This window comes from Typopeltis vanoorti, chromosome 10 (genome assembly GCF_054136105.1).
Source record: "Typopeltis vanoorti isolate ZY-2024b chromosome 10, IOZ_Tvanoo_1.0, whole genome shotgun sequence".
Lineage (NCBI taxonomy): Eukaryota > Metazoa > Arthropoda > Arachnida > Uropygi > Thelyphonidae > Typopeltis > Typopeltis vanoorti.
This window is the reverse complement of record NC_143558.1, coordinates 88,658,572-88,685,030: the sequence shown is the minus strand read 5'-3', so window position 1 is coordinate 88,685,030 and position 26,459 is coordinate 88,658,572. Positions and strand designations below refer to the sequence as shown.

Here is a 26,459-nt window from a genome sequence, read left to right as displayed (position 1 = left end):
CTGAAATAATGTGGGTTCTACGGTCGATTTTCTTGAGTTTACGGGACGAAAAACCAGAGTTTCCGAGAGGAAAAACCCGCTTGCCCGTATATCTTATCTTGATATAATAATATGGCATAATTTTGTCCAACTTTAACCAAAAGCCAGAACTTCTCGCGGAACACCTATTCACCTTCTGCGGAACACCAGTGTTCCAGGGAACACCGGTTAAGAATCACTGGTCTAGGTAAATCGGGTTTATCGTCCCGTAAACTTAAGAAAGTCGACGTCTGTTCTCATACTATTTCAGACAAGAACATATTTTGTTAATGTAAGAAACCATGAGATGGCGACACACCTCACTCTCCTCTTTGGGTAATGCTTATAATTGGTGATAGCCCTTGGGCCAGCTATCTCAGATTGGTTACCCGTGGAGACTGAACTGCCCACTTAGTCTTCAAAAATTCGATAGGGCTAATGGCCTATCCTACTGCTTATAAGGAAATAAAAAGATTAGCTGATTATTTTTAAATAAATAAATCTGATAATGCATTTAATTTCCCAAAGGATCTAAGGTTGTTCGGTTTAGCACTATCTAACTTTTGGAGTTAAGGGCAGTCCATTTCCATCTTTAGCCAATCAGAGGGAGCTATCCCAAATTATAAAACTTCAAATGGCGTCCGCTGAATAGAATCTCGCAAACAACTACCACCATTTCGCAGTGAGAGATGCCAATAAACTCAGTTATTTATAAATTCAAGAAAATCCACTGTGGAACTCATCCCATACTATTTCAAACAATAGTCACAGTAGTTTTAGGTATTACGAGATAACGGTGATTATCTTCTGTACGTATTCTTCCCGGATGGTAATTAAAATAATTGATATTCTTAGGCCAGCTTCCTGTGATTGACTGAGGATAGAGATAGTCTGCCCCTCAGTCTCCAAAAGTTAGATGGGACTAGGACATTCATTCTATTTCCTCTGGGTTTCTAAAAGGCCTTAGAGGATTTATTATTGTTGTTAAAACTGTTCGATATGCACACTGAAAAATAAAACATAAGTATCCTGTAATGCCTTTTTATTCTCAAATGAGAATAAAATAACAAAAAAAAGAGTTATCCTATCTAAAAATAAGTTTTAGAAAAAGTAGACATCTAATTTACAGTCTCAGTTATTACTAGCAGTTGTGCTAATGGATATTGATGATTTCCAAAGCACTCGATGGGACACGAGTTTCACAAAGAACTTTTGTTGTCTAGGTTTTAAACCATAATCGTGTTATTTTAAATTTGCACCAGTTCTACTGTCCATTTTTTTAAATGCAGTTTTTTCAGAATTTTTATGAATGCAAGTTTTTTAGATTTAAAAAAAAAATATAGAAGTAGTTTAAATTAAAGATACCAAAAAATTATATACTTGGTTTAATCCTTTATCCAAGTGTGAGCAAACAAAGTTTGCACCTGAAGTGTTTTCAGGACTGGGGTAACTTGTGGTAAAGGTGGTATGCCTTGACATCTCTTGATCCCATAATTCAAAGCACATCTCCTTGCAGACATATATAATGCTATGAATTATGGGAAGCGTCACTACTCAGACCGGTTTTCCTGTTTAAGTGTGGGGTTATCTCTTCATAAACTCGTGAGATCCCAGAACAATCAGCGACCCTCAGGATTAAAATTCAGCAGTTTTCCCTCAGTAACAGGCTCACCCTGCACTGAGAAGTACTCTCAGTGTTCGCTCTACCCCATGGCAGGCTCACCGAGGAGAGCAGTTCATATTTCATCTGGGGGCAACAGCAACAGCCAAGTCTCAGTTAAAAGTTCATGGGCTACCCATCACCCAAACTTCCAACCAGTTTCTACCTTTATTGAGGTCTCATCAGTGGGAGCCAGACCCAGAGGTGATACTAAGGTTGAAGTAATGCAGAAGTCATATTTCCCTATACCAGTTGCCAAAAGGTGTCACACATTATTAAATTACTCTGGTGGATTAGACGAAGGTTATTGGATGTTTTTTCACTTGTTTATACTATAAATTAAAGATACCAGGAAATGATATACTTCGTTTAATCCTTTATTATACATCCATTGTACATTTATTATACATCCGCATCCATTGTACATGTCTATTTACATGTCCTCAAGGAGATGTGCTTTGCATTATGGGATACTAAAGCAAGTGATGCGAAGTCATACCACCTTTATCCCGAGTTGCCCCAGTCCTAAAAATACTTCAGGCGCAAACTTTGTTTGCTTACACTTGGATAAAGGATTAAACCAAGTATATAATTTCTTGGTATCGTTAATTTATAGTATAACCAAGTGGAAAAACTTCCAACAATAGAAGTGTTTCTCTAGTTGTCAAATCTATAGAATCGGATTTGCATTATAGAACCAAAAATCTTTCCTCATGGTTACGCAGCACCCTGTTTATTGCCACTAGGAATGAAAAGGAATGAGGCTATGTTATTTATTTATTTTACTGGAAAAAGTGTATAGAAAGAGTTGTGATCTTTAAATGAATATTAAGTAAGCAAAGATTAATTATGCTCTCCAACAAAATATTTTCGTGTTGTTTTCTTGCTCAGCTTTAGCATTTAAGGAAATAGGTTGGAATTCATAGGCTGTAAAATGAGAGAAATTTCGCTAACAGATTTTTGTAATCAATTAAAACCGCGAATCAACAAATATGTCAGGTGATTGATTCCATTTCCGCGCTATCCCTACCGTTGCTGAAAAAAAACATGGAGACAATTTAAAGTCTGGTACCCAGACGATTTTACTTTCAATAAATTAGAAACATATTAGATTATTAAATTCTGTTTGTAGTTCACTTTTATTGTTCTTTTCCATTTACTCCTAAGATAATTAAAGTATTAATAAATTTAACATTTATGAATACCAATTCCTATTTCTTGGTTCAAGAGTACAGTGGATATGGCGAACTGGTGCCCCCTGCGAAATGAAGGGAGAGTCATGAGAAGGTTTTTAGTGTGGATTCGCAAGTGTTATAAGGATGACTGTTGCTATCGCCATTTTGTATACGAATGGAAATTACACTCACTCTTTTATGAGATTTCTGAATTGGAAACGGAGTTTGATAATAAGGTAAGGCTGTCGTTTGACATTGTGGATAAGTAGTACCATGTGGCAAATTAAAGATTCGACCAAGTGGTGAAATGTTTAAAGCCCTGCAATTAATGTGGAATGAATATTATAGCTGCAAACACCTTGCTTACTTCTGTGTTTCAAATATAGAATTCAGTTGGAATTCCGAATTTTATATATATGTATATTTTTTGACACGAAATGGCCTGACAATATCAAATTCATCCTTCGGTAGTCTGGTTATTCCGATTACCTTTTTAATTTGAAATAGTTTTTCGGTTAATGAAAAACATGCTATTGGAAGAAGATTAGTTTTACTGTTATTGTAAGTTGAGACTTGAAATCAGTTGTATAAAGGTGATATTGCGATGTTCCCCAGTCTACACATTTTATAGGAGTGATTGGCAATAAAATGATATATTTTCGAAAAATTATACATTTCAATGTAAGCATGCTATACCAACTTGTAAGTGATTTACAATGACATATAATGGTTGAAACAGTTATATTTACAAATTTTAAATATTTGTTAAGAGAATGTTGCTTTCAAAATATTTTTACTGATTAGTATGCCACCATGTTATGAGATTTCTGATTGGGGTTGTATGCCATACACAGTTTAAAAGCTGCAGGTTTTTTTTAAAGCAGTCATAGACTTGTTAATCTTCTGGTAAACATGAGGTTATAATGGAGAATTTTTTTTAAAAAAAAGTAATGTATACATTACTGGTAATAAGCATTTTTTTAAAAAATAGAAATAATAAATACTTCTGTGCTTTTATTAGCATTCAGTTAGCAAAATGATAATTTTTCTTAATTAAAATTTTAAAATGTTCATATTATGCAGATTTGAGATAATGTAAAATAAAATGATGCCCTTTGGAAAATGCTGCAACATTATGGAATAGACAACAAATTAATATGACTGACTGAATCCATATACTCATCTTCTGAAATGATTGAATTTCAAGGGGGATTATAGCACTCCTAATGGAGCGTGGAGTGAGACGGGGTGCAAGTTATCACCACTGTTATTTAACTGTTTCCTGAAATGTGTTGTAAATGAGGTCTTGATGAATTGTGATATTGAAGTGACAGTAGGAGGAAGAAGAATAAACCATCTAAAGCTTACTGATGTTGATCTAGAAGAAAACAAATCAAATCTTAAAGAAATCATCACAAAAATAGCTTATATTCTTAAAAAATATAACTTAACCATAAGTTCCCAAAAATCAAAAACAGTGACGAACATCTTTGTTTCTAACCAAGAAGAAAGTGCTTTAGTAGAAACTGAAAAAATTCTACTTGAGGATACATAGAAGTTGCTCAGTTTAAATATAGGCAATATTTTTAATAAAGATGATCGATCAAGACAAGATATTAGACTAAAAATTGCAAAAGCAACAACAGCACTCCAAAATCTAAAACCACTGTGGACATATATCAAGCTTACAATTGCCAACAGATTATGCTTTATTGGTATACTAGTTAATTCAGTTCTTCTGTATGGAAGTGAAATGTGGACCTTCCTAAAAGAAGATGAAATGAGGTGCTATAGACGACTGCTAAAGATATCATATGCTGATCACATCACAAATGTTGAAGTAAGACAGAAGAATCAGTTCTTTTGCTGGTCCAAGCGATAACATCATAACTAAGATTCAAAGGAAGCAGATTGTGACATAGTTATTTATGCAGATCAAATTGTCTGTCTATGCATGTTCTTTAAGGACTTATTACAGGAACTTGAAAAAGAGGCAGATCTAGAATAAACTGGATAGACAATATAAAAGGTTGAACTGGTGCTTCACTTACAGAGCTGAAAGCAAAGTGTCAATCTAAGAACTGAATGGAAGCTTTCTGTAAGGAACATTTTTGGATATCAATGTTACAGGCCTTCATGGACTATGGTATAATGATGCAAAAATAAAGTAACATATAAGCGAGATGATGAGCTCACTCCAGGCATTAAAAATCAACTCTCACTTTAAATCTTTAAAGCCATCCAGGCTGTCATTTTTAGTTTCTTTATTAAGTGTTCTGGTTTGACCATTTGCTGTTATTTGTTAAGTAGTTTAATTAAATACTCCCTTTCTGAAATGTGTTTTGCTAGCTGTGTAATGTGTGTGTGTAAATACGCTCTCTCTGGTTAGTGTGTGTTATGTGGGAAAAATATTTCGGGTTTCCAGGAAGAAAAATCTTCAGAAAAACTCGGTGTGAGACTGGCTCTCCTTTATCTTTTGAAGTTGGAGTTCCAAAGATCATTTTTTCAGTTTGAGCCTTTCCTGCTTTTTATGAATTAATTTTCTACCAGGGAAAAATACCATTTAATAATTATGTGATTAAATTATAATTTTATAATGTGAAACACTGACCACAAAATTAGGAAACAGAATCTCAGTAAAAAAATACACAGAATGAAAGGAGATAGGAATGAGAAGGTATGTGCCCCCATTTATCCTCTTGGATATTATTTCATTGTAAAATGGTGCCATAAACAGGTATGGAAAGGATTCTGAACAGTCATCAAAATTAAAAGATGTTGGTAGCATCCTTGTAATGATATCATTCATTGTTTTATAGCAATTGAACTAAAATTATTGTCATCACAGGACACTGTCATAGTCTTCCATACTGAAAGATCGAAAAAGATGCTTGTGCTGCACCTTAGTCATTTACTGTCTGCACCCTTATTATGCAGTGCATCCCAGCATGTACTACTATCGTTGTAAATACTTCTCATTTCTTGTGCAATTTATAAGGATGGCCCTTTTTTTTATTTTTTTTATGTTGAGCCCATACATGAGAGGTTGGTTGAGGTGGGTTGGAAAAGAAGGTACTTGTTCACATTTGATTCGAATGACTGTATATTGTATTCCTTGGTGAACACAACAAAGACTGTTCCATAGTACAGCAGTTGCAGGGATGAAGGAGGAGGAGAGGAAGAAACTTGTTCTGTGGGTTTCAAGGTGCATTGTGAAGGGATGTGGAGCAGCAACTGCACTTATTCCGAGCTTAGTACTAAGTGGGGGAATTGTTATTTTAGCCGAATGTTTTCCATGGAAATATCTGTCGAATACACAGTGCAGAGACCAGTCATCTGTGTGAAAGTGGGGGGAATGAGTTGGTAAGAGATGGATCATTAATAAGTCTGATTGCTTTCCTCTATCGAGTCAAGCATTTTGAGGGAGCTTTTAGGGGCCCCTCATGTGCGAGCAGTATTCAATGGTTGGGGGGGGGGGATTTATGATTTGTATAACGTTAACAGCTGTTCAGGGGTGAAGTAACGTCTTGAGCGAAAGAGAAATCCTAGTTTTTTAAAGCTGAGGATGCAGTGGTTGTGAAGTGTTTATGCCAGGAGAGGCTTGATGTCCAGGTAATTCCAAGAGGAGAAATCTCAAATTGTCTGGACATTTGAGTGTTGTCAAAAATAATACTGGAAGAAAATTGCTCTTTTTCATAAGAAATAAGATAGTACTGGGTTTTATTAGCATTGAAATTGACTAGATTATCTGAATCCCGTTGGAGGATGGCTTGGAGATCAGAATTGAGGGCATTTGTGGTTGATGTTCTGTAGGTTGAGGTGAGTTGTGTAGAGTAAGGTTTATCAAAAGAAAGGGAGGAGTGCAATGTGCTGTCATCTGCAAAAATGTGCATTGGGTTAGAGTTCAGCTGATGTAGGTCATTGATATATAGCAGGAAGAGAGTTGTATCCTCTTCTCTTTGTTGTTCTTGTTGAAAAATCTTTAGTATTTATTCAGTAAGCTCCTCTCAACTCATTTCAGATTTGATATCTAAGGTTTTTCACGTTTGAGTACCTAGACTTAAGTGTTTTTATTTTTACTAGGATTTGGTAGAGTCTGAATCCAAATTTTGTGTGTGTGTGTTGACAGTAATAAAAAATTGAATTTTGTAGATTTTTACTTTTACTAATAATGCTCTTTTTATCGTCATATCTACGTTTCCAACATTACACTTGTTGAATTTAGTTTTTGACTATATCTAAATCTTATTATGCTTTTATTTTGACATGTTCATGAGTAGTTTAAAAATATTATTACCTAGGACTGACATTCAGTTAATAAAAATTATTAATTTTCTTGGCATTTAAAATCAAAGTTAACAAAATTAAGTTTCATCATATTATTTGTGGTTATTTACTGCTCATAGGAAATTAATAATAATGTAAAGTTAATCATGTACTGTTGATAATAGCCTGAACACCCCTTGTGGGTGCATATCAGGAAATTGATGATGACAAAATTGAACTGTGTGACTCATGTGATGCTAATTTGCAGCTAAAGTTTTCATTCTTCCAGAAATAGATGTGCATTTGCTTTTTAATTTTATTTCTCCAATAATATTTGGTGTTATGTTCATTTTCAGTTGTTTCTTCACCAAGGATAATCCATCTCTTCCATATGAGGCAGCAGTGATAGACATAAATTAATGATTCAATATGCAGCCTTTGATTAGATCACATTTGTACTGTGTGCAGGTCACCTGGATTTTCAGTTCTAAAATTTTGCGTAGCATCTAAGTAAAATTGAGGGAGGGGAAGGGAGTTTTTCATTTTTTTTTAAATAATGAAGTATGATCAAAAAAAGTGTGATTAAATACAATAAATTGTAATTAAAATAAGTGCAAATTAAATTTTCATCAGTGCTGTCTGCGCAGTTAGCCTAGTGGCTGTGCGCTTTGCAATCATATGCCTGGGGAAGGAGTGTCCCAGGTTTGCTTCCCGTCGGTGACATGAGGAGAGTTGAAGGATCTTCCTCAGCCATAGCCAAGTTAGCTGGTCTTGGGCATGGACAGTAGGGTTTTTCCCCAATTTATCCTGGGGTTTTTCATCCTGCAAAGCAGGCAAACCGGCCTTGAGAACTCAATGCTACAGGACATAGGATACACTGGGGCATAGGGCTGACCACTTTATCCTGTGAACAGTTTGACTAATAAACCCTCAACACCGCAAGGTAAAAGAGGGTAAAATGAGAATGAGATATAAATTATTATTATTATTACCCTGAGATCCCCTGAAGTCAGACTCATCTAGGAGGCCCCTTTGTCATAACACAGCTCATCATACTGCACCTTAAAAAACAAAGAAATTCTCTGCAAACACCACACCATCAGGCAAGCATTCATAACTGCATGCAAAAAAACCTGTTTGTTACTCCCTTTTTTATACCCTCCTCATACAGCTTATAGGGATGATCTCTTGTTCTTCCTTGATCTCCTACCATTTTTACATCTTTCATATCACCCCCTCTTCTTCCTATCCACTAGACTATAAATTGCATATTCTCAACCTTTCCACTTTATTTAATATTCCAGAGATCAGAAACTACCATTGTCAGTCACCTCTAGACCCTTTCCAACATCTCTTCGTCCTTTTGAAAACCAGGTGACTAAATCTGTGCACAGTAGTCCATGTGTGGCTTAATCAGAACCTTATACAATGGAACAAGAATCTCCTTACTTCTACAAGTCACTGTCCTCTGCATCATTTCCAGAATTCGTTGTGTTGTCCTCACAATTCTGGCAGTGTGTCCCCTGAATTTCAGATCCTTATCCACTATCACCCCAAGATCTATATCTTCCACCTCCAACAATATATCCCTACCAATCATAAATTCTACATCCCATCTTTGTTTCCCAAATTTTAAAACCTTACATTTTGCAGCATTGAACTTGCATTTCCATTTCTGTGCCCATTCATTTAATCTATTCAAGTCTTGTAAGGCCAGAACATTTGCTCTACTTTTCATAGTTTGTTCCAACTTTGCACAGGTTAAACAGCAATGGCCCTAAAGCAGATTCATGGCTAGATCTGATAAATTAAAGATGGCAAGCAGTTTATTCTTTAATCCTTTATCCAAATGGAATCAAATTTGCATGTGGAGTATCTTCATGACTAGGCTACTGGTATATAGATACTTATGGGTTACCATTAACTGCCTTAGTATCATAAGCCTCTATATACAAGTAGCCTAGTCCTGAAAATACTTAATGCACAAACTTTGTTTACGCTTGGCTAAAGGATTAAACAAGAATGTAATTTCTTGGCATCTTTAATTTTATTAAAAACCAGCTAGAGCTTTTAGTTTACCTACAATAGCACTAGAGGGCTTGATGGTAAATAAATACCAGAGGGAGATCTAGAATTATCCGAGAGATAATATTAGATAATTGTTCATTTTCTTTGTTAAAAAGAATCTAAGACAGAAGCACATGGAGAGACTGTCATCTTTTTAGTGCTGTAATGGTCTCCATAGGCTATTGGGTGAAAAAAAAGAAGGCAGTTGTTGTCGTTGAATCCATTGAAGAGCTTCTAGATATGACCGTGGATCTGTAGAAGTGCTTTGGCAATCTGTTTAACTTTGATGGAGTAAAGCTTTTCTCTAGGGTTATTGTCAATTTTCTGTATAGCAGCAGCAATTGCTAGACAAGAATAAATATGGACAGGTGTTAGTTAGTTCAACTCCTAGACAATTTTTGCATGTTTCATAACTCCTACTACTGTCTGGATGAATTTTCATGCCATTAAAATGTTCCATCCTTAGTCTGGTGATGATTGTGGTTATTTCTCTATTTTCATTAATTTCACTGATTTCATTTATTCTTCTTGATAGTTTATTTTTCCAATCTTGTTTTGGCAACAGAGTTAGCATCAGTTAGTGATAGTGGGTGTAATTTTTGAGGTAAGTATCTTGCTTCTTTGGCTAGTCAGTCTGCTCTTTCATTGCCTTCGATGTTTACATGGGCTGGTATCCATTGCAGTGTTATTTTTCAAATTTAAAGTTGTTAGTAGTTCATGAATTTCCTGTGTGAGTTTTGTATTTCCATTTTTTAATGCCTCAAGTGCAGATTTTGAGTCGCTGTAGATGGTTATTCCTTCTGTAATGTTTATTACTAGTGAGAGATAGAATTTGAGAGCTGTTTGTATGACTGTTAATTCACAAGTGAAGTTTGAATCTATTTTGCCAGCTCTGGTTTTGATTTGTATTTTCTGGCATTAAGGTAGAGCTAGAAAAAACCCCTGAACCTCCTTGGTTGAGTGCTTCATCAGATGATCCATCAGTGTAGGCAATGATATGATTTGGATTATTGTTTGGATAAGTAATTGTATAGTGTCAAGTCCTTTTCTTTTATTTTCTTGCTGTGAATCCTTTCTTCAACAAGGTTCGAGGAGATTTAAGTTTATCATTGTGTTTTTTCTAGAATATTTTGATAGAATAGTGGAAAAGAATGACTCTTTGCTTATTTCAATGGATAGGTGCTCTAAGTCCATCTGTTTTCTAATTTCATGATCATATTGTAAAGTAGATGATCCCTTTAGTCTGGATTTAGTCTAGACCAACAGGATCACATCTCCTGAGTGAGATGTGATCCTGTTGGTGGCTCCTGTTAGTGAATTTAACTGTGGAGAGTTTTCTTCTTTCTTCTAGTATGTGAAGCCTGCACTCTTGTTGAGTTTTTAAATTATTAGTGGATGAGACTGCATTTATGATTATTTTGTTGTTCTTGATTGTACTCTGTCAAGTTTTTCTTTTGAGCTAGTAAAAGCTGGAGCCAAGATTGATGAGGTATATTGAATATTGGGGGTTATATGAGTGCCGTATATCTAGTTTTGAGTGTCTTCGGTTTTGCACCCCACTTTGTCCCACAAAGCCTTTTGATATTAAGCTTTTTAAAAGCTTTATTAGATATATTTGTAATATGAGTTGTAAATCTCAGTTCAGTATCTAGGATGCCTAAGTATTTTGGAGACTTGTTTTTTCTATTTTGGTATTATATTTTGATTTGAGGGTTGTAATTGTGTCTATTTTTTTCTATCAGTGGAGAAGATGCTCAGTTTTGTTTTTTCAGGGTTTATCTGTAATTTAGGTTCCTTTGCCCATCTTTCTAAGATTGGTTTATTTAGGACTTGTTCAGATTGTTGAGGATTACTGCTTGTGTGCTAAATTGTAATATCATCCCCCATAGCATGCTATTTTTGTATCATTTATGCTGCATGGATGAATATTGTTCATATAGATGAGAAATAGGAGTGGGCTTAAAACAGAACCTTGTGGGACTCCAGCTCAAGTTCGATATATGTTGGAATAAATTCCATTGACTTTTATTTTTCTTCCTTTCATGAAGCCTGAAATCCAAATTAATGCGTTCCCCATTATTCCAGTATCTTATGCAATTTTTATCAACTTTTGTCTCCAGATGCGATCATAGGCAACTGTGAGATCCAAGAATATTGCTGTATCTTCTTTGGTGGTTTTTCTTGAAAGCCATCTATGACTGATTGGCAAAGATAAAATAATTGATCTTCTGTACTGTGTTGAGACTTGTATGCAGTTTGGTAGAAGTTGATCATTTTCTAAGAGCCAATTCATAAGTCTGGTATATATTATTCTTTCATTTACTTTACAGAAAGTATTAGTCAAAGCTATTGGTCTGTAGCTTTTACAGTCACTAGGATTTTTGTTAGGTTTTAGTAAAGATATAATGACTGATGTTTTCCAGATTTTTGGCAGTTTACCTGCATTCCAGGAGGTGTTAAATATCTTCAGAAGGCAGTTTTTGGCTATTTTTCCCATGTTTTTAATCATATGTCCAAAGATAAGATCAATTCTGGGTGATTTGTCAGGGTCAATTTGACTAATTACTGTTTCTAATTCTGTCATTGTGAGTTCCTGAGTAAAGATGTCTTCAGATGGGTAGGTTCTGGATTGTATTAGCATATGTTTTGCAATTTTCTTGCACTTTTTGTCTTCTTTGTTGTATTGCAGCTTGCTTTCATTAGAGTAATGTTTGTTTGTTGCTGCTGCTGTATTGGTTCCTGATGAGACCATGTTTGAAGAGTGATCAGTGTCTGGAAGTGTTGTGTTGTTTAATAATCTGATGATGTTCCAGTGTTATGTTTCTTTTCTTGGATCTAGTCTATTGGAGAATTCTTCCCACTTTTTTTTTGTTTGCAGTTAGAAAGTTCATCTTCTATATTTTGAGTTAATTCTTTAACTTTGTTGTCTTCTGTATTATTTTGTTTTAACTGTTCGTTGATAATATCTCTTTCAGTGATTGTAGCATTGATATTGTAATCTTTCCGAAATGGAACCCAATTGTTTTTCCTGAGTCCTCTGGGAATTGAATTTTTTGCAGCTTTCTGTATGTTGTTAGTTAGTTTTAGTAGTTGCTGATTAAGTTCTTTACTAGTGGGTGTGCCAGTGCAATATGTTTCTAATAGTTGTGTGTATTTAGGCCAACTTTAACTTTGCTTTTCTGAAGTTCCAAGATCTCTTTGTCTGTGGTTTTGGTCTAGCTGCAAATTAATGGTTGTGATAATAGGTCTATGATCAAGACAGTTGATATGTAGTCTATATGCAACTAACCTAGCTATGATAATAATTCATGCAGAAACTTTGTTTGCTTACATTTTGATAAAGAATTAAAGAAGAATATAATTTCTTGGCAAGTTTAATTTTATTAAATTCTGTAAATTATGCTCGACAGGAAATATTTTTATTTTTACTATTATTCATGAAGATACTTCATGTAAAAATTAAATTTTTCATGTGTGTTATCTTCATGACTTGCCTGTTTACTGAGGCTGTTGACTTCATATTAATTTGCCTCAGTATCCCAGAATGCAACCCTCCCCTTTCTTTGAATCTGCATCTTGCCATGCATTATGGAAAGGATTATTATCTAGACCACTTTTGAGATATCAAATTTCATCCATAAATATTGATCGAGGTAATGAGAGCTATATCAATGTAGAAGTCATTTTCCATATATAAGGTCTGAAAGCGGGTGTGTGAGCTATACATTGAGACAGTTTGGTGTGGTCACCAGCCTTCCTCAGTATACAAGCAGTATAGTTGCGAAAATATTTGAAACGTGAATTTCTATTTCTTCTCACTTGCGTAAAGGTTATGAACAGCATACTTACTTGTTAGGTATTAAATTTCTCCAGCTCTTTCACAATCAATTACCTCTTTCCAGGTTTGTTCAATGTCTGAATGTTTGTAGTAAGTAATATGTAGTCAATGGATTTTGCTGAACACAACCAATTCCTAATGATATCTCTCCGGCATAAAATTCCGTGAATTAGCTTCCTTGTATGCAGTGGCATTGCTAACACCTCTTTTAGCAGTATAAACCATACTGCTTTGAGGCAGTTGAATTTAATGTTTTGCTACTTATATATAGGAAATAAGACTTGAATTGAATGTGGAAACCAATGTGGATAGTGACGCGTCAGATACTTCCCTATTGAATACAATCCCACCAACTCACAAATTAGAAAACTCCACAGGCTCCTTAAGAAGTCACTTCTTGGCCTGTAGAGGTCACTAACAAATTAAAACCATTTAACTCCATACCCCCCCCCCCCCATAGTATATATGGACTCCCAAAAATACATAAAGAAAATGTGCCATTACGTCCCATAGTGGATGGCATTGATTTCCCCCACATACAAATTAGCTAAACATTTGACCAAAGTGCTCGCACACTATGCTGGCAACACACCATCACACATAAAAAAAACTCAGCCCACTTCAAAGCCAGCATAGAAAACCTTACACTCCAACATGCTGACATAATGGTCAGTTTTGATATTCATAAGTGTCCCATTCAAAGAAACCTTAGAGCTAATCCAAGCTAAATTTCCTCCCAATATCTCAGCCATATTTCAGTTCACAATGAACTCAGGCTTTTCGTTTGGCAAGAAAAATTCTACAAACAAATAGAGGGGACAGTCATGAGTTCACCACTCTCCCCACCCTTGGCCAACTTCTTTATGGAGACTTTTCAAGAGAAAGCCTTACACTCTGCCCCACAAAAACCAACCATATGGCTTCACTACATTGATGATGTGTTTGCTATTTGGCCACATGGCTCTGATACACTCCTCTCTTTCCTAACACACTTAAACAACCAACACCTCAGAATCAAGTTCACCCTGGAAAAAGAGAAAAACAACAGCATCCCTTTCTTAGACACGCTAGTCACCTGCCAGCGTGATGGAACCTTGGTTTTCTTAGTTTTTAGAAACCCCACCCAACCAACAATCCCCCTCCCTCCCTTTCACAACAATATGGAGTTATTAAGACACTACACAACAGGGTTAAACTTATCTGTTCAAATGTCAATGCCCTAACCACAGAACTAAACCACATCCTCAACACTTTCTCAGCTAATGGCTACCCCCCCCCCCCCAATAAATCCAATGAAAGCAGTAAACCACAACCCCCCCCCCCCCTACACACACAACAAGGATTACTCTAAATCTAAATCTATTACCATTCCCTACATCCGAGGCACCTCGGAAAAAATGACCAAAATCCTAAAAAAAATAACTTGACCTCTTGTTATAGACCGTATAGAAAATTGGTGTCCCTTATCTGCTCCACTAAAGACTAACCACTTCTCCTAGACTTACCTGAGGTACACCAGGTTCCTTGCAGCTGTAAGCTGTCCTACTTTGGCCAAACAGGCAGGACAGCTAATATCAGAATTTCAGAACACAACCACTACATCCAATTTCACCAATACATCCACTCTGTTCTTACAAACCATACTCTGGATTCATGCCACAGATTACGGTGGAAGAAAGCCACAGTAATACACTGTAGTAAATTCAAATTTGAAAGGCTATTCATGGAATCAGCCTCTGCCCTAAGAAACATGCCAAACCTTAACAAATTTGGTTGCATAAGACTGCCCCAAATTTGGGAGACTTACATCAGAAGACCTTCAGCCCAATGGCCAAGAATACCTGCATAGCCCACTATGGGGTACCATCAGGACTTTTAGGAGAAACAATAGCTTCCTGCTTCATCCTCATTTACTGTGTGTAGTGCCTGCATGCACGTGTCTTTATTTTAAGTTCCTGTGAAGATGGTAACGTGACATTGAAAAAAATATTGGAAATATAGATTAAAATTTAATTTAATTTATATCCTTTTTACATTATAATTTCCTTAACTTATTTAATATGCATGTATAACCAATGTCTAAGCCTTTCTATGAAGACCCTTCAGATAATTGCACATTTCTGAATGGGTATAGGCATTTATGGATGCTGAGGCAATTTAATGTGAAATTGACAGCCTCTGCATACAGGTAGCCTAGTTGTCAAGATACTTCACATGGAAACTATAATCATTGTTGAGTGAAGGATAAAAACAAGAACATAATTTCATGTTGAGTAAAATTTATTCTGCCCAAGCTTAAAAAAAAAAAAAAAATGCGTATGACATGATATCTAATAAATCTCCAGCTTTTGCATCAACAGCAAATTGAACATCTCTTTTCACTCCATTTGCAGCAAAATTCACATAATAGTAACTGAGAGCTCCAGTACTGACTATGAAATATTTCTTTAATCTCCCTACTGGCCAAGGTGGATGAAATAGTCAGACCGACCAAGTTAGCATTTTTTCCAAGAATGGAAACTGTTAATCCCTTAGTGGCACTTGTAGAGCCATTAGTGGGTTAACTGTTGTGGAAGACCTTCATGTCACTTTCCTTTACTGTCCTTGGATATTGAAGTTTTTTTGCTCACAGTTTATCTCTTCTCAAAAATAAAAACAAATTCACATGTACGAAAATAATCAATCCCGAATGACCACAGATCAGTCTTTGCAATAAATTTATCAATAGTAAATTTTCTGTCTTTTATTATTCAAATCAGTGCAATGGAACAAAATAATTTCTTTCATTTTATTCACAATATAGAAGTAATTATTTTTGTGCTTTTTCGAATGTTTGTATTGAAAGTCACACTAAAGAGCCTCAAGCACTAGTGCAGAATACATCAGGAATGCCTTGTTTCCTTTTCAATTGTTGATTAGCAAACATAAACAGAAATACTGACTTCTTTTACAGGTTGATACAGTATTTATGTCAAAATAATTTCTTTATGTATAATAATCACAATTTCACTTGTTGAAAAATTATAAATTATTTCACACAGTTATCTTGGGAAAAAAAAAGATTTGAATTTTTTAAAAAAAGTTGCTTGTGGGTTACATAGTTGTTTAACTTTTTTTGGGGTTACTGACCTATTTAACCTGCAAATATTTCATATAATTTATTATCAAACCCATTCACCAGACAACCGTCACAAACATAAATCATTTGGGAAACATGCTCATACATTTTGGTGTAAAATAGTAGTAAACAATAGCTACTTCAAAATTGCCATACATCTGAACTAGCAGTAAATGTATTTTTTAAGTGTGCAGTGATTTCTTCTTTGTACTACAAGCAAAAAATCAGATAATAAGAAAAATATGTATTTTTTTTCCCCATTCATTGGGTGAATTTACACCCAAAGAATTCTTGATTTGTTTTTTGGAAAGAAAAGTGCACAATTATTTTCTTGCTATTTTTGCCAACTGAACATTTGAAAATATAAAAATTACATTAATATAACTGTAGCAGAATTACCTTTTATGACTTCTTGGCTTGAAAAACAAAACAGATTATTGTTATTTGTAGAATGCACATTTCAATAATAAGAATTCTGTAAATTAACCTTTGAAAAATGCACATGATGAAATTATGAGCATGTCCTATACGGAATTGATTTAAATTTTCTGTTCGATTTAAAAGTATTCTACCTCACACTATGACTGCTCATAGTAACTGAATTATAAATATGTAATTTTTTTTTTTATTCTTTTGTATTTCATACTTTTCATAGTGTGTACTTCACATTTTAGTATTTGAAACCTATTATTTTATTTTACCCGTCGAGAAATTAAATAATTACTCTTAGTTGTATCCATACTATTTCTTTGCAGTTTTATTATTCCACCCACTACTTTCTATTCTTTCTAGTTGTTTAGGTAGTAGTGATCAGCTAAAATTATTGATTTTCACTAACATATTACATGTCATTGTTCATATAAATTAGAATACTTTTAGCAGATTTAGCTTATTAGCTTTTATGACTTATCTTTATGTCATGAAAGTTAGATATGAAGGTTAATATTATTTTGTATTCTTTAAAAAAAAAAAAAGAAAAAGAAAAGATGCTGAACAGCATGAATTAATTTTTCTGCACTTTTGTTTGTACAGAATATTATTTTTTTCCCCATTTTGAATGTGCCATAATATAATTTTTTTTTTTTTTTACTTTTCTATTTTGTAATTTAAAAATATTATTCTTGTTTTGAAAATTTCTCATCTGTGGTGCGCATACTACTGTGAAAATTTAATCCAGTTTCACTTTCGGCAAACTATTCTTATTTACTAAAAACAATCTTATAGTAGGCAAATTTCAAAAACCAATTGCATTAGGCAGGATTGCATTACACAGAATGTTTCAAATGTTAAAAAATAAAACATCTCTGAGAATGATTTAGCCCACTATTTAGAAGTGTTTGGAATATAATTATATAATTAAGGCGCACACACACACACACACACACACACACACACACACAGCAATCCCTTGATTAATGCACCTAATGCATTCTTCAAAACAGGTGCATTAATTGAATATAATAACCTATGGGAAAATGTATAATTCATTCCTCAGATTTCTTTTTTGACTCTTAATTTTTTTTATATAAAAGAATTAGGGTATATCTCAGCGCCTAGTTAAAGGAAAACCATGACGCTGAAAGACAATAAAACAATATTCAGAAAACAAAAAGACAATATTCAGAATATAAATTTATTATTCTGCTTCTTAACAAAGAATTGAGCTAATGTAGTTTGGTGGGCATTCTGTTTCTTTTTTTTCATACAACTGACGGTATGGCCGTATTGCCTCTTCTGCAAATTTTACTGGTTCTGTCTTCACCAGGGTCAGTCTCTAATCACTGCTGCTTAAAAACTTCGATTGTACGAAAACTATTTTCAAATTGTTTGTGAAACCTCTTTCGGCTTCTCAGTGATTCAATTTTCTTCATATACTTCAGGATCTTCCTGCTGTGCAGCTGAATTTAGCAGGTCGGAATCACTCAACTTTTTAGAATGAGATTTAATTAACTTCGATTAATTTGAAAAGCCTCTAAAATCATTTGCACAATGTGGAAGAATGTGCTTCCAAACAGCTCGCATGTTGCTAGCAGTAATTTCATTTGACTTTGTGACTTTATAACCAGGTTGAGATTTCTCTGATTTGGCTAGAAAAGTCTTGGAAGGCATTCGCTTCCAAAAAAAGACCGGTTTCATCAACATTAAATATTTGTCGATTACAATGGTCCCCTTCTTACACAATTTACTTCAAAATCTCTGGATATATCCTTATCTGCACTTGCAGCTTTGCCTGTGATTAGAACATTATATAGGCTATTTCTCTTTTTGAAATGCTCAAATCACCCAGCACTAACGTGAAATTCTTCTTCTTTTCCATCATTGATAGCCCTTTCTTTCCAGGTTACAAAGAGACGATGCTTTTGATTTAATAAGGCCAGTGTTTAGCGGGATCTGTTTTTGGTTACAATCTGCGATCTATGTAAAAAGACTTCTCTCTAATTCAATCATTATAATACTTTAATTTCGAGTGCATGCATGATGAACTTAAAGCAGCTTTACCGTTCTCTTTGTATTTAGCAGTTGATTCACCCATTTTTGTGTTCTTGTCCTATCTTTGCTCTGGACTTGCCTTGTTTATTTTTCTTTATTATTTCAAGCTTTTCTTCCAACTCAGTAAGGGTGGAGGAAACTCCAATTGCCCCACCCTTACTATGAGTTGCGTCAGTTTGCACTACCAAATGGGTCAGGTGTTGCACTATCCAGGTATTTGCTTACGCTTGGAATCGCCGAACTTTATATAGTTTCTATATTCGGCATGAAACTCTGAGTTTCTTATTCGGCTAAGAAACAATATGGGATATAATATCCCTTAACTTAAATAAGTTCATGTCGCCGAATTGAAGCCTTTGGCTCTTCATATAATTAGTAATTTATTAGGACACCTTCTTGGCAATTCTCATAGAAGGGATGTAAGTTCTGTTCGCTACAAACTTGGTATTAACTAGGTCTACCTACTCACTGATGAGACCTCAATAAAGGTTGAAACCGGTCTGGGTAGTGACCTTCTCTCATAATGTAGAACAGTAATACAGCTCCAAGGAGCTAAGTTCACATTATGGGTAAATACCAAGAATAGTGATCGGAACTTGCTCCACCCTTACTATGAGTTGCCTCAGTTTGCACTACCAAATGGGTCAGGTGTTGCACTATCCAGGTATTTGCTTACGCTTGGAATTGGCGAACTTTATATAGTTTCTATATTCGGCTAAGAAACAATATAGAATATTATATTATTTATTATGTAACTATTGCAATTATCATCGTCAAATTCCTGACATATACCCTTAAGAGGTGTACAGGATATGATAGCACTATATGAAAAACTTACATCATTACTAACTTCCTATCTATAATTTTCCTCCAAATTAGTCTGTTACCTGTCAAGGCTCCAACATTATCAGATCTTATATTTCTGTCTTCTAAGGCACTTTTTACTGTATCAATCCACCTATGTCTTGGTCTTCCTTTGGGTCTTTTTCCTGCCAACCTGCAGAGAACACTTGTTTTGCTAATCTTTCCTCTTTCATTTTGTTTAAGTGACCTCACCATCACCTGAGATTAACTCTTCTGAAACATTCCTGTAAGGAAAGAACTTAACAATGTTAAGTTCTTTCCTAATATCTCTGTTTTTAATATGATATTGCCACTGATGCCATCTGTTCATGCTCCTAATCTTTCTCAGGACTCTCATATCTGTGGTCTCTAGTCTTTGAAGTATTTTATTTCTTACCCAGCTCTCAGATTCATAAGCTTAAAATTGGTTTGAACACCATCTTGTATGCAGTTAATTTAATGTTTTGACTAAATTCTCTCGTATTCCATATAAATGTATTCAGTTCACTTCCTATCATACCAGCTTCGTTGATTCTGTTGTCTATTTCCATATTTAATTTAACATGTTCACTCAAACTTGTGCCTAGGTCGCTGAAATGTTTTACTTGTTCCACAGGTTCTTCATTCACAACGCAGTTGATATTTTCAATACTTCTGCCTATTTTCATTGTCTTGTTATTGCTGATTTTCACACCAAATTTATTACAACAGTTACTCAACTTATTCAGAGAATCTTGCAGACTTGTATCAGATTTATTTACAAGTATAATATCATTCGCATAAAGTAAAGAGCTGAGAGTAACATCTCAGTTTTGATATTAGGTTTAATACCACTTTCCTTCATAATGTGATCCACATAGATAATAACAGAGGGGGGGGGATAATGTATATCCTTGTCTAACACCAGATTTAACACACCAAACCACCTTCCTGTACTCCCTTGAGTTCTAACTGCTGTCTTACAGCTCAAATAAAGACTAAGTATTGCTTGATATAATGCCCCATTGACACCATATAACTGTAGCATTTTGAATAGCTTTTCTCCTGGCACCTTGTTATGACTTTTCCAGATCTACAAAACTTGAATATAGATCTTTTGTTATATTCCCACGATTTTTCAACTATTTGTTGTAAAGTACAATCTGATCCTATATTCTGCCAGAATCCAGCTTGTTCTTTAACAAGCTTCTCTTCTACAATTCTTCTCAGCTGTTTCTCAAATCTACTAGTATAAATCTTATCAGGAACACTCAGTAGGGAAATACCTCTGTAATTCTCACATTCAGTTTTAATTCCTTTTTTATCAGTACTAAGAGACCTCAACTCCAATCACCTTGAATTTTTCCCTCTGTCCAGGCCTTCTGAAAGTTTTGCAGTGCAGGCACTGTAAAACTTTTATACCTCAATACGTGAGCATTTTTGGTCGGATACCATCTACTCCTGCTGACTTTCCACATTTCAGTCTTTTGATGGCTTTTTCTACTTCAAGTATGATATGTAATCCTTATTACATGTCTGTTGAGGTTTTTTTTTATCACTGTGCTGTCACTGCTTGTTTCATTTAGCAATTTTTCGAAGTAATTACTTCATACATCAAGGATATGTTTTTCTCCAGTTTTCATGTCACCTTTATCATCTCTAATTCCTTTTACAGCAATAAGTTTTTCAACAACCTCTAGAATATTTCGCTGCCTTTCTGATATTCATTTTGTATGTTCTTTCCAAAGTCTTCCCATGAATTTTGTTTAGCTAGTTTACACAGTGTTTAGCTTTCTTTCTTTCTTATGTTTGTCTCTGTATTCTCTAATAGCACAAGATGACTTATTTGCCAGGAACTTTCGATATGCTTTCTTCTTTTCCTTCATTGCCTCTTTAACTTCCTGTGTTCAACATGGAGTTCTGATTTTTCTATCCTTGCAGACTACCTCACCACATACTGCTCTGGTTGAATTAATGAATGCTTTCTTCAGGGGTTGCCACTGAGTCTCCAAGGCTTGCTTCCTGTTCTCAAACTCTCATTTGTTCTAGAATAATGTTTGTCATTTTCAGTATGCTGTTATTATAGAATGCAGTTTACATTATAACAGAATAAATCTTCTGATATAAATGTCTTCATGAAAAGAGTTTATTCCATGTTTAGTAAATTATTATTACCACTGCTAACATATTGATGTTCAACATCAATAATAATCGCAATAATGCTATTTTCTGTATTCTGAAAGTACCTATATTTCTTGTTTTTCCTTTCAAATAATGCAAAACTTGAGATTTGGTGAATGCTTCTAGGACGAACAATGATAACTCTTCTGTTACTGTTGCATTTCCTAGTTGCAGATCTTCTAGAAAACATTTCTCTTTAAGAACTGTTACCACGAAATTTTTTTTTTTTTTTTTTTATATAAATGCAGTTTCTAAAACCATGGAAATTATGGTTCTTTCCTGTTGCAAAAAAAAAAAAAAAAATTGCCCAATGAACGTGTGTTTCACAGACATGAGATGTGGTCTACAGTGCATGCCATAATTTTTTCTTCTATTAGAAAAACTGAAAACTATGAGAACCTTCATCTTAAAATAAGTTAGCTAGTCTCATATTAAAATGATTTTTTTTCCCCTACCAGGAAGTTGCATTTTGCATCATGCAAAACAGCTGGAAAATATCCCCCTTCCCCACACACAGAATATAATTGCCTCATAGTTGTTTCTGCCATATTTCCAGTCAAAAGAAAATCATTGCCTTAATCAATTCTGTTTTCCTGATTGAGACAAAGCTTGGGCAGTCAGCTGGGGAACGTTGCTGCTATTTAATTAAGTGACTGCAGATTAGCATCCTCATACTGGCACGAATGTTTATGAAAATATTTAGGTAGTAAATGAACCCAGTTTATTGAAGTTTTAAAAAAACATGTTCAGTTTTATCTTTGATGTTAATTACCCCAGATGTAGTATTGACATATTATAGATTTCCAAACTTTTGTGGTTGTAGATATAAAAAAGGTTTGCACCTAGAAGGCATGTCCTGATTGTTCTCCCTATTTTTATTCCCTCAAAAATGTACTATTATGCACTTTGAAAGGAACAATATATTATTTTGTGTGTTATAAAAACAACTTAAATTCCTCTACAAGAGGAACTGGAATTATTACAGTCAGGCATCTCTGTATCAATATTTTTGATTTTATACTGTTCAAAATCTATTTACTGTATCTTGAACAGTATGGAACACCCTAAAACAAGGGTGAATTCACAAAGTAGTTAGTAGTACTTAACCTCAGAAGTCTGGAAGGATTGCCTGTTTTCTTGCATGCTGTAGGAGCATAAACTTGTAGCAATGCTTTAGTGATTTCTATTCTGTAATCTAGATATGTTATGATAGACATATTTTTTCCCTTACGAAACAGTTCCAAATAATAAAATGCAATCCACGCCCAAACACATTCTAGTAATTTTTTTTTAACGTTGTTTCCTTATTACAGAGTAAAATGATAGCTACTGATCTCACCTGTTGACTCCATACATGGTGTCATTGTATGCACATACAGCAATGGGTTTGTCTTCTTTGAAACCATGCTTCTCCATGGATTCTATTGACGGATTGTGCAGTGAAGACTGTGGAAAAACATCTTTTTTTTTTTATCTTCCACATGTAATGTAAACTCTTTCCCTTGCCGATAAGCATGCATTTCCCCCTTCGATAGCTTTCCTGATGACTGATCTGGAGGCATGTCTCGCTTCTTTGCATTTACATAACTATTGCCGGCCTGGCTGGCCAAGTGGTTAGCATATCCGCTTCCCAGCCAACAGGCTGTGGGTTCGAATCCCATGTAGGCATGGATGTTTATTATGTCCTCTCCCAATATGGACTGGGTCACCATGGGAGCAGTAGACCCAAAACCTCCCACAATGGGAGAGGCCTTCACCCGGTAGTGGGTAGAAAAAATAGGCTAAATTTTTTTTTTTTTTTAACTATTGGTATGATGTTTTAAAAACAAATCAGCAAGTTCAGGACACAATGGTTATCCATTGTACGCAGTAATGTTTCCCCAGTAAAGTGTCTAGTAACTGCATTTCTATAGTTTAAAATCCCAAAGATATCTACATTGTGCTTTGCAAAGCATAAAAAAAAAAAAATTATCCCATACTTATTATACCTGGACTATGCTGATTACATTTCAGTCTGCCTCGGGAATGTATGGTGATCTCAATTTCTGATGAATTTTCATCAGAAAATCATAAATTTTGTTGAGGACTTGGACAATGATGTGTTACCTGATCATATTTCATATTCTGAAAATGCAAATACTTCATGATGAGACTGAACTGTTTTTCAGTTCGTAACACCACGAAACACTGGCAGGTTCAGAATCCATTCTGTAGACCAGTACATCTTAAGGATGGGCTTCTCATGACACTTTACATAGTCAAGAGTGCTATAAATCTAAGTAGCATTGGTATCTATTTGGCTCCAAAGTTTACTGCAAGAATTGTGACTGTACTCAACTTGCTGATGTTGTTGGCAAGCATAAAGGTTGGTCTGTTCCACTATGAATGAAAGAATATCATCATCTAGAAATGGATGGAAGGAGCCTAAAATGTTATTATCATTATTATTATCTGAGACATTCACAGAGTCAAGGACTCATCGAGGGAGGCTGTAAATTACCCAATCCAGCTATCATACCTTCCCTTAAATTCATTTACACTACATGCACTCACTATCCCTAAGGGCAAATTATTCCACTCACCGACTGCTCTTACCCCTTTCTTGACTGAGAACAACCTTAATTTCAGTGGATGCCCCTGTGTTCTCTCCCTGCCTTCCATATAATGAAACATTTCATTATTTGAAGTGCCATAACACCATTCAAAAGTTTATAGCCTCTATCATATCACCCCCCCCCCCCTTTCTCCTGTTAACTAGAGTCTGTAATCCACATACTCGCAATCTGTCCTCATAATCTAAATTCCATAATCCGGATATAATCTTTGTAACTCTTCTTTGCACCCTTTACACAGTTGCTTTATCCCCTTGGAACCCGGGAGATCAAATCTGCACACAGTATTCCAAATGTGGTCTTAACAAAGCCTTATAAAGAGGCAAAATTACTTCGTTGTCCTTACATGTCAAGGTTCGCTTCAAAATAGCAATTATCCTCTGAGTTGTATTTGCAACTTTTGCTGTGTGACCTTTGAACTTTAAATTCTTATCCACCAATATACCAAGATCCCTTGCCTCTTCAGTTTCTTGTAGCATAACCCCGCTAATATAATATGCCGCTGGAACTCTAATCACACCAAAGTGCATAACTTTACACTTACTAACATTAAACTGACAGCCATTTTGCATTTGCCCAGATTTCCAGTCTATTCAAATCATTTTGTAATTGCTGAATATCAGTAGCATCCCTGATTGCCCTGCCTATCTTCGCATCATCAGCAAACAACTACAAATCTGATGATAGATCCTGCTTGATGTCATTAATGTATAGATTGATGAACAATAATGGCCCAAGGACTGAACCCTGAGGTACGCCACTGGTTATCTTAAATTTGGCAGATTCACACCCACTGTATACCACTTTTTGATATCTGTCTGTCAACCATTCTCTGATCCAAGTCAATAGATTATGTCCCAATCCCATATTCTCCGGTTTACACAACAGCCTGTCGTGTGGTATCCTATCAAATGCCTTAGAAAAATCCAACATTATCATAGTGTATCCATTCCCTTTATACAACTCAGCGGTAACATTGTTATAAAATATGAACAAATTGCTAAAACATGACTTCCTTTAGTAAGCCCATGCTGTTCCCTGCAGTGTATAGAATGCTTGTCTACCCAATTCTGTATGCGAGTTCTTACCAACTTCTCTAAAATCTTCACTACCACACCAGAGATACTAATAGGTCGGTAGTTAGACGCATCAGTTTTTGCACCACCTTTGTGCAATGGAACTATCATACATTCTTGTGGTATCATTCCTGAGCTGAGACTCAAGTTATACAAATGTGTGAAAGGTCTAGCCAATTCAGCTGAACATTCCTTTAACAAGCGGGCAGATATTCCATCTGTCTCTATTGATAAATTCTTATCCAGGTAATTGAAGAGCTCTTCAACCTCATTTTCATGAACCTCTAACTCTTCATCCAACAATGTTGCTGGGTCAAAGTCTCCAGTAATTCCTGGCTTACCTCTGAATGGAAACTGAGAACAAGCTAATGTGCTTTCAGTGTGATCACCCATATTCTGCACGAAGATGTGTGTCTAAACTACAGGCAGAATTGCTATCTTGAGAGCTAGACAAATTTCCCCTATCACTGCTACTGAGACTCCTACTTGCCATCTCAGAAATGAGTTGTCTTGGATATACTAGCTAATATTCTTTTCTGCCTGTGTAACAGGCTGTAATCTAACAGATTACTAACCACCTATTGAACACATATATTAAACATTATCTGGTACAATTATTTTGGAAAAATAAGGGATTCAAACAAAGTGTAGCTATTTTACATAGCAATTTGTGGGCCTGATAGTGTTGTGGAGGGGTCGTTAGCCATCGAAGGCAAAATACAATTTTAATTTTATTATGGAAATTTGAAATGAAACACATGCACCTATACATATTTTGAGTGATAAATTATAGCAAAAGTATTGCTTACTTTAAAATTGTTCCATAATATCTAAACTAGCAGAAAATATATACATAAATTACTTCATAACCATTTATTTCAATTTGTAATGAGCAATTATACTGGGACACCAAGGAAGTTTAAGTATTTCAGTATTACTCATCTATATGAATCACATTATGAAGGATAGTGTCATTCAACATGATATCTGAATTGGAGATGTTAATTTCAGCTCTTTACTTTATGCAGATGATGTTATACTTGTTAATAAATCCAGTACAACTCTGCAGGATACCTTAACTAAATTGAATAACTGCTGCTGTAATAAATTAGGTATAAAAATCAGCAATAAAAAAG

The 26,459-nt window shown here is 35.0% G+C and overlaps 1 protein-coding gene across 1 annotated transcript in view; it reads left to right on the top strand.

The window, feature by feature from the left end:
• Window positions 1–2,927: 2,927 nt before the first annotated feature.
• LOC150102573 (chromatin-remodeling ATPase INO80-like) overlaps window positions 2,928–26,459 on the top strand; it is a 215,959-nt gene continuing 192,427 nt past the window's right edge. Inside the window, exon 1 of the mRNA XM_090398709.1 lies at window positions 2,928–3,089. The gene's annotated coding sequence lies outside the window, so the exon portion shown is untranslated. The remainder of the gene's footprint in view (window positions 3,090–26,459) is intronic.